Source organism: Micropterus salmoides, unplaced genomic scaffold (assembly GCF_014851395.1).
Source record: "Micropterus salmoides isolate LMB-PRFRI ecotype aquatic unplaced genomic scaffold, ASM1485139v1 Ms_hic_scaffold_19, whole genome shotgun sequence".
Lineage (NCBI taxonomy): Eukaryota > Metazoa > Chordata > Actinopteri > Centrarchiformes > Centrarchidae > Micropterus > Micropterus salmoides.
The window spans coordinates 2,347,093-2,356,967 of record NW_024041039.1 but is presented as its reverse complement, the minus strand read 5'-3'; the positions used below and the strand labels follow the sequence as shown (position 1 = coordinate 2,356,967).

The 9,875-nt window shown below is 41.4% G+C and overlaps 1 long non-coding RNA gene across 2 annotated transcripts; it reads left to right on the top strand.

The window, feature by feature from the left end:
- The first annotated feature begins 7,715 nt into the window (after nucleotides 1-7,715).
- LOC119910083 lies at nucleotides 7,716-9,577 on the top strand. 2 transcript variants are annotated; one of them, XR_005445585.1, is made up of 3 exons: nucleotides 7,716-7,734; nucleotides 8,237-8,295; nucleotides 9,427-9,577. It is a non-coding gene; the product is annotated as an uncharacterized LOC119910083 (long non-coding RNA). The 2 variants fall into 2 exon arrangements; XR_005445584.1 differs by lacking the exon at nucleotides 7,716-7,734 and having other exon boundaries at nucleotides 8,218-8,295.
- The last annotated feature ends 298 nt before the right edge of the window (nucleotides 9,578-9,875 follow it).

Genomic DNA, 9,875 nt, shown 5'->3' with positions numbered 1-9,875 from the left:
GGGGTGTATTAATAGCATATTTCTCATCATTAACACCGAGTACAGATGTGGTGTGTAGTCCACACATACATTGTAACCTCAAGTTATAAGGTCAATAGAAGTAAATTAGTAATAGCTTTTCCACAGGAGCAGCTAACTCATAACATAATATAAGTAGGCAAATGCAAATGAGTAACAAAGTAGTTATTTGGTAAGAGACAGCTTTAACCGGTATACTGTCAAGTATTAATGAGCTGTACAGAAGCAAACATTTTGAAAATCAGAACACCTGTTCCATTTAAACTTTGGTTTTTCTACTAATGTCACTCAAATCCAGTAAGTGCACACACACTGTGCCCATAGCGCTACATACACAGCAAATATGAACAAAATACAACAGAACATAAATAATAAAAATATAACATTCCCCTGCCCACCTGACCACATAAACATAGCACCCACACAAACCCAAAGAGTGAGACAGAGAGAAACTAGCTAGTCATAGGCCTGAGAGAACAGGTAGGTATTGATCCTGGAGGGCTGGAGGGTTTGTAAGCAGAGAGCAGGCCAGAGAAGGATTTTTGAGTGAGACCATTTACATATTTGTAAATGGTGAGCAAAACTTTAAAATCAAGTATGTATTTTACCAGAAGGCAGTGAAGTAATGTGTTTAGTTTTTCTGTCCCAGTGAGTACTCTGGCTGCAGCTTTTTAAGTGAGCTTTGACTAGCATGGAGAAGATGAATGCATGAACCCGTTTTTCTGACTGAGACTAGATGGAATTTACTTTGGAAGTATTTTTAGGCCTTAAAGTGCTGTTCTACTTATACTTGTTATATGACTTGTGAAGTCTGACCCCAGGACCTTCTTGTTGTGAGGCCACAGTGCTGTCAAGTTAACGAGGTGAGGAATAGGGTTTTAGGGGGTAGGGATGTGACAACTGACAAAAGGGAGAGAAAGAGGTTAAACAGGCTTACATACGTATGTGCAGGTGGGTGATTGGACTAGAGAGGCCCAGGTGGATGAAATGAGTGAAGCACGGGTGGTTGAATTTGAGGAATTAAGGTAGCAGGTGGTTGAATTAGTGAGAGAGAGAGGCGTGGTCCTGTTCCTGAACTTTAGTTGAATAACTTCACGACCAGAATGTGACATTTACATAAACCATACCTCACCTTCCTACATTGGACCCCTAAGGGGAAATTCTTGAGTTGAGTTAGCCACTAAGCCATTACTTCATTGAGCTTGTTGCTTGTTAAAGTTATCTGTCAGACTCTGAACCCCTCACCTTTAGTCAGGTCTCTCACCTTGGGGATCTTCAGAATGGCAGAGTTCTTGGGGGGGGGGTTCAATAGATTTTTAACGAGGACAGAATCGGATTGTGGATCCGAACTCGGGATTTAGCAGTGGTTGAAAAGTAGGGTTACAATAATAACCTCATGTTAACCACGGAGAAGCTCACAAATAGACCTCAACAGAAATTAGCCCCTAGATTAAGGCCCTCCCTTCTCCCCTTCTGCCACAGTACCTCCTTCCCCCACCTTAGCTTCAGAGTGATGAATGTTTCTTCATACATTTACACAAGTTCACACAAATCTCGATGGTGTCAGGTCACTGTGAGGAATGCAGGAAATACAGGTAGTGCAGTTGCTCCAGGCCCTGTGGCCTGTTCAGACTGATGTCTGTCAATAGCCGATGGGGCTTCTTCCAAGTAAGTACTTAATTTATAGGGCTGTGCAAGTTAACGTGTTATTAGAGACAATTTGTTTTTATTATCAGTCTATTATTATTGTTTTGAAAGTCCGTTGCTCACTGGCTCTGAATACACATACAGTCAAACCATGGGTCACGGGGGGGGGGTGTTGATCAGCCTGCAAATCAGCCACCCAAACAAGCAGCAGACCGAGGCTTCAGCAGACTACGCTGGATGCAGCGTGTGGGAGAAGCAGATAAACAAAAACAAGACAAGCAATCAGATGCCATAGCGCAGTGGAGAGCTACACACTGCATGCTGGTTAGTACTGGGGAAGATTTCAGTCTGAGGAACGTTCTTAAAATCACAACGTAGTCGCTTGGCCCCGTGGTATGAGAAGCCGCCTAGGCCACAATTGAATACTTCGCTTGCACATACAGTCATTTGTAAGTATGTATGTATCTGCGAGGTGAGTATTTATGTATGCTTAAGGTTAGTATGTATATATGTGTAACAGTGTAAATAAGTGCTGTATTTTATTTTGTTAACAGAAATTCCCAGCAAAAGAGTGTTTTGAGCTAAATGCAGTGCATTATGGGTGACCCACAGTAGTTGGGAATGCCATGCTATGGGTAAGTAGGGATGCATTCTGCTCGGACACATATTAAGCAATAAATGTTGTTCACTGAGGAGAAGTTAATGTTTTTTCCTGCAGTGAAGTGATTTCAGCAGGACCAAAACTATCTTGGAGTAAGTTTATTTCATATTTGCAAATGGACTGAAGGCGCACAGAGATCAAAGGTCCCCACAACCAAAGAGCAAAGATCTGCTTTCCTTTCTATTCTTTCAAATACAAAGTGTACAAAATGTAGAGGAGGGGCTGTTCCACAGATGGTCACACATACTGTAGGTCATTAGTTCATTGCTAGAATCATCATTCTGCAGTTTCCTCATTTTAACTGCAGGTTCCTGTTTCGCTGAAGGCCCTGTCCCTTAGCCTCCCATTTCAAGTAACACACAGGTGACATACAGAGGAAAAAAATCCCTATCAGGCACTTTGAACATATAACAAGAGAAGAAATGTTCAGGCAGTTTAACATACATTTTCCATTACAGTACTCCAGGAGACTGGAGGAGTACAGAGTCCATGGTGTGCCATGGATGGAGAAGGTGTTTGCTCGCCTGCAAAAGGCTCCTAACACACTTCTGAGGTTGCTGATGTTCGCCAGCTGTGTCGACATGGTGATGAACGCTGACTATGTGAATTACAACCACCTCAGGGAGCTGCTGCAGGAGATGAGTCCAGTGATGTCTCAGTATCAGCTGCAGAAGCTCCAGATCCTGTCATAGTTTACCTTGTTTTGACCTGGATGGTACATGAGGGCATCCCCAGCTCCAGCAAAAACCTCCAGGCCTTTTCAAGCCCAAACTAACAGCCAAAGACGTGGAGGAAGACATCGTCCAGCCTAAGGAAGATGAATATGATTTTCCTCGCACACCGTGTGAGCACGGTAAATCACGCTTTGCTAGCTTCCTCTCCTAATTCATCAGATGACATCTATGTGACAGGTGCTGTTATAAGAGCCCCTGTGCTTCAAACTCCAGTCTGAAGTATGAGCAGGACTGGACGGGGCGGAGTCACGTGACTACACACGCGGTAGGATGTTTTAAGGTTAAAGTACAAGAACACACACACAATATTAACAGGATTAAATAACCGACATGGGAAAATTACGTCGGTTTCAGGCTCTGAATTTCGGTTTCGATTACTTTTCAATCAAGCGTCCAGCCCTAAGGCAAAGTGCCTGCCTGCCTACTCTAAACACTGGACAGTGCTGGAGTCTATTGTCAACATGGAGAAACAAACAAAACCTTTAGTGGCAATCGATGAGTATCTCAGAAAACACTAAATAATAGTGTGAATGTACGATACCTTCGAGCTAAAAAGGGCACAAGAAGGAGAAGAAGAGTAAGTAAGACACCGATACACACCATACAACAGATATCACTAAGCATTTCACACAAAACATGCACAGACAAAGTTGGTCTTCCATCATTGCTCTGTGAAAACCTATTGGGGAAAAACAAAATCATTTTTCAGAAAAAAAAACTGATAATGTTTCAGACAGATATATTTTTGCTGTGGTCACTAACTCACAGGTGTGGTCTATCAATATCAGGTGGTATTTTCTACAAATGTAGAACGACTTCCTTATAATTTCACTTTAAACATAAGTGGCACATTGTTACTTTCGACCCCGTCACAACCATACAAGCTAGATTTTTTGTCTTACCCTTGTATTTAATAAATAAACATATGACCTTGTTAATGTGTAACTGCAAACATATTTTGTCCTTTATCTTTAAAAAAATGATTATTACATTTTTTTTTTATATTCAGTTTCAAAAGTAACCTGACAGCCCAAACTTGAATTGTTTAGAATATTTCATATTATATTAAGGATATATTAAAAATATATAATATAAATATGCAAATGTGTGCACCTAAAACAGAGGAGAAATGGTTAGATGGAGATTGTTTATGACCTGATATGATTAAAATAAAATAAGACTTTACTGATCTGCACTGGGGATATTTGCATGTTGCAGTATCTTCAGAAACAGTGAAAAAATTAAACATAATAAATAAAATTACAAATTAGGATAAAAATTAAAAAGCTATTTACAGAATAGGCCTATACAAATTCCAAATTTTGAATTGAATTTAGTAAGAACAGTATGAGTGATCTGCATTTTGAGTGCTTCTTACTGACACCTACTACACTGAGCTCCTTAGGAGACAGGCCAAAATAAAGATCAGCAGCTCTCTTAATATAAGCATGCAGCTTCCTCTCTTAGTCCAAGTAGAAGACTTAATAATGTGATCTGTCTTCTTCCCAATTATCTCTGCCCTCCTCCTGCATTATCTGAACAAACTGACCTGAGACTAATGTTTCTAATAGAGATGTCCAGAAACGCCTTCTCATAAACATCTGTCTGAATCAGACCTCTGTCTTTCTGACCCACGCTACTGGCATATTATGTTGGTATAATATGACATAAACATGTTTTAATAAATGCTGCAACACAAAGGAAAAGTCACCACATTAGCAGCTGGACAAAACAAACACTTACGGTCAGGTGTAGCGGGACGAAAGTAACACTTGTAAGTTTCGTCCCGACAGGAACTCCTGACATTTAAACCCGATTTACATTTATACTGAAAAACCCTGACAGGGCAAACTTCAGGATGTGTTAAAGCACTAAATAACCTGATAGATTAATCATTACTGTGACAAATAAAACAAGAAACCCAACTTGTAATTCGAAAAAAAAGTCCCTCTTCAAAAATTTACTTGACAAACTCGAAGCTTTCCGGAGAGAACCGCCGGAGACCATGACGAAATCACATTATATTTGGCAGCTTCATCAAGGGTTGCGTGCTGAACATGCTGTCACAGCTTGGAATGCAGATGTAGTCAGGGCTCTGAGAAAATCACCTTGTTACTTCCGTTACTTTCGCCCCTGCTCTCCCCTACTAAAGGGAATTCAGCTCTTTCAGCATTCAAATAGCTCTTCATTTAGTACCACTTCTGCTGGATAAGTTACATTCTTTTTTGTTGCAAGAAATAAATGTACAATACCGGTCATCTGCAATACATTGAAATATTCATTGATGGTTATAAAGTGGGATTTGTCAAAAAACAATACACCCTTCAAATGAGCCTCAGCAAATGACAGAGGTCAGTCTGAACAGGCCCTGGAGCAGCTGCACATGTAGATCCTCCCCTGACACCATCGATTTCTGTGGAACTGACTTGGTACAAGGCAGATTTTTTCACCATTTAACCACACAAGGTTGTATAACAAGATTAACTTGTAGTTCCCTTTGTGCTACTCACAACAATAAACATTATATAGATGTTATATACAGTAGAATTGTGTATTTCATGGTGGAGTGTCACAGTCTGAGGGAAGAAGCGGCCCTGGAGGTCTTTTTTCTCTACCAGTTGTGTAAAGTTATAGGGAAACATTCGTTAGTCATTCAGCTGATAGCAGCACAGGAGTGATGATGGAGAGGAAACACATGGCGAGGGGGGAGTCTTCGGTCTTGTCCTTTGTTGTGTAACAATGGCAGATTCATTTTCATTCTATTTCAAGGCAAAACACTTCAAGTTAATGGGGAAAAGAAATGAACCAACAGATTTCACCATCAAATGTCCCCAAATGATTACGAGCCTTAAAATAACCCCCCGCTGTTCACAGAAGGCCCAGCACAAAGCAGTGCAATAACTGGAGAGCAGATTACTGAAAAACATTCTTGTTGCTCCTGTTGAACAGACACAGCTGAGTGTGCTATTTGTTTTTATCCAGTTAAATGTGGTGGATACACAGAGGTCAAAGGTTACTGCAGGCCTCCAGAAACATGAACAACAGCCATATTAGTGCAGCGTTCTTTCCTGTAACCCACAAAGGACAGAGTGCTCTTGTCAGAGTGCTGCTAGGAGACCTGTACAAACGTAACCACACCATTTTGCAACTTGACTGGTCCCCTTTCCTTGGACACACCTGTTGCCAAGACCAGCGCCAAACACCTACGGTAGGGCTCGCATTCTGGTTGGCAAAGATGTCCAGGCAGCGAAGGGACTTCAGCGGTACCGAGAAGGTGTGGTGGAACTGCAAGGACTTTGTACAGGTCCAACTAGCAGACCAAAGACCATCTTTTCTACCCACAGATGTGACACCATGGCACTTGAGGTGTGCGTACTGTTATGGAAATCTATAATAAATTAAATACTAAGTTTATTTCACATTTGCAAATGTAACTATACAATTCCTAAACCCCAAAACAAATTCAAAACAACGCACAGTGTTGGACAGAGCCATGTTGAATTTAATGAACCTTCCAGGTCATTTTGCTAAAACTCTTACTAGCTTAAAAAAAAACAAGTGAAGGAAAATGTCAGGTCTGTTCATATTGGACAATAGAGTGCACTATATAGCAGTATATCTTTATTATTTAATTGTAATCTGTTGTTTTGTGTATTGATGTTTTAGTGTTGGGTTCCACCAGGAAGAGTAGCTGATGTTTTTTCATCAGCTAATGGGGATCCTAATAAATCGAGTCAAAACCTGCTTCCCTTTCTGTTCTTTCATGCACAAGATGAGAATGTAGTGGAGGGGCTGTTCCAAAGAAGGTCACACATACTGTAGGTCATTAGTTCATTGCTAGAATCAGCATTCTGCAGTTTGCTCATTTTAACTGCAGGTTCCTGTTTCTCTGAAGGTCCTGTCCCTTAGCTTGTAAAATCTGAGTAACACGCAGGTGACGTGCAGAGGAAACGAATCAGGCCCAGTATTTACCCTGTCAGACACTTTGAACATATAACAAGAGAAGTAAATAAAAGGTCGAGCAGTTTAAAATAAATTTTCTGCTACAGTACTCCACGAGACTGGAGAAGTACAGAGACCATGGGATTACTGTACTGCTTTAGCGGCCCAGGAAACTCACAGACCAATTGCATGTGTTTCAATCGTCTCATGTGACGCTGCTCAGCCAATCAAATCTGTACATTCTGATAAGCTTTGCAAGTCAAGTCTGCAAGTGAGATACACCAGAGACGTTTTGGAAACGCACATTTGACAGTCCGTTGTTGACTAAAAACATTTTGATACAACTATTATGGCACTGAATGATAACGCAAGTTAGTTATTCTGATGTTCCGGACCTTTGCTTTCTCTATCTGGACCTCTTTGGATTCGAACTGAATACCCCTGTTAGATCACATGCAAAAAGCCTAAAATGCATGGCATGGCACGCGAAATGTCCTTAAAAGTGGTGATACTATTTATCCACCATCCCATGATATCACGTTGCCAAGGCACTGCAAAAGGCTCCAAACACACTCCTGAGGGTGGTGATGTAGATGCTGTTCATCACCAGCATGATGGCACGGACTCAATGGGTGGAGTCACCATAATATAAAGGAGCAGGTCTCTCTGTTTACAGACAGACTTGGAGGAAACACCAGTGAACTGCTGACCTGAAACATTCAAAAGAACAGGGTGAGTCCAATGTTGTTTTTTTTTACACATTTGAAAAAGTTTCATTTCAGATTAATGTTTGATTTCAACAACAAAGGAAATGATTTCAAATGAATTTAAGGTTGGCGAACTGTCTGTGGCCCCCTAAGTAACACGATCCCTAATATCTATAGACGTAATATCATGGCGAGCTGTGGTTCAATCATGATAAATCGCTTTTCATTTGAACAAGCTCTTTATTAACAGCAACAAGCAGCGACTCACTTTACTGCAGAACACCTGACACCCAGACCAGAAATCTGTACTTTGACAGACAGATGTAAAAGATTGTTACATTGAATCATTCATTCCCTTTGTAAGTGGAGACAACCTTCACCCCCTGAGTCAGCCTTTACTGTAACCCCCCACCCCCTTCTCTGATAGAGAGCACGAGGAAGGTTTTGCTCACTGATATCTGGTCCGGCCCACGGACTCTATGGGTGGAGTCACCTTAATATAAAGGAGCAGGTCTCTGTGTTTACAGACAGACTTGGAGGAGACACAAGCGAGCTGCTGACCTGAAACATTCACAGGAACAGGGTGGTGAGTCTGACTTTTTACTCGTTTGAAAACTTTTCATATTAAATGAAGGTTTGAGTTCAACAACAACAGAGTGACGAAGGAATGTGAGGTTGTTTAACTTTCCGGGGCCCCTAAGTAAGAGGAGCCCTGATATCTTTAGACATTATATTGTGGCGAGCCGTCGTTCACTCATGATAAATCGCTTCTTTTGATCAAGCAGACTTACTTAACAGTAAAAGGCAGTTTGACGCCATGTTTCCTCGTGGGCTTTGAGTCGTCCTTCATTGTCAAAGCAAAAATTAAAGTCAGAACTGAAGTTGTGCCAACAAACCAAGCCGGTCTCTTTACTTTAAGAAAACGTTTGTTAACTTCTTGTCATCAGTTTAGGAACGCAGGAAAGTTTCAGGTCTGTTTTCTGTCAGCTGCTGGTTTGAGAGGAGGAGAAGGAAAATAGGAGGCAGAAGATGAGGAGGAAAAGAGGAGCAGAGAGGAGGTATATAGTTAAACTGATGACTCTTCACTGTGGTCACAGATATCTGCATCTGGTTTCACACAAACTGTTTTCTTGAATCATCCAAATGTCCAGATGAAACATGGCTGCCTCACAAAGTGCCATTCAGTTTAGATCTCCATGAAGCAGAGCAGTAACATCCTCCACCTGCTCCATGAGGCCATCTAGTGGACTGATGCTAGAAGTGGATCAGCTGATGGCAGCTTACTGCTCTCATTCTACCTGACCAATGAGAACAAGCAGCATCTTCTCTGTCCAGCAACAAAGCACTATTGATCCATGTATTGATTAGTTTGAAGTGTAGAGTTGTTTTTGCACATGTAGGGCGCCCGGTTAGACTTTCAAAAAGTACTAGTGCTTAACGTTGGGAAACTTTGCAGTTTGGTTATGATGCCACAGGGCTTCCCCCAGTCCGCTGAACTCTCTCTCTGAAGCATTAAAAACTGACTCCAAGGGGTCTGGACCATGAATGGGTTGGCGAGGACGTTGGTTGATTTCTGACATTGTTCTAATACATAGACAGTAAATGTTGTCTTGTTTTTCCTTTTCATCAAGAGTCAAAGCAGCAGGAGTTCCTGTTATGAGTGAGTTAGTTGTTGTATCATAAAGTCATTCAGATATTTGTCTTTTTTATTTTTCAGGAAACCACAGGTTGGACACGAAAATCACCACTTAAGTGCTGAAAAACACGTTAAAAATGGGGAACGTACCGTCAGAAAGTAACATGGGCGAAAACCTGAGATGCTGCAAGTGTGATATAGTCCTGCCTCCGTGCAAATCCTTCGATGATTTCCACAAAAGTACTGTTCATGGGCAGCTTGTGTATGTGTTCAATGGAGGAGAATACTACAGACCGGTTGGCGCTGATAATATGTACGAGTGTGCATCCTGCTTTAATAAACCAATCAGGGATCAAGAGGAGGAGAGACCGAGAGAGGAGAAGAGAGGAGGAGAGAAATAGAGAGGAAGAGAGAGGAGGAGACCGGGTTACCAGCAGAAAGTAACATGGGCGAAAACCTGAGATGCTGCAAGTGTGATAAAGTCCTGCCTCCGTGCAAATCCTTCAATGATTTATATGTAACTACTCTTA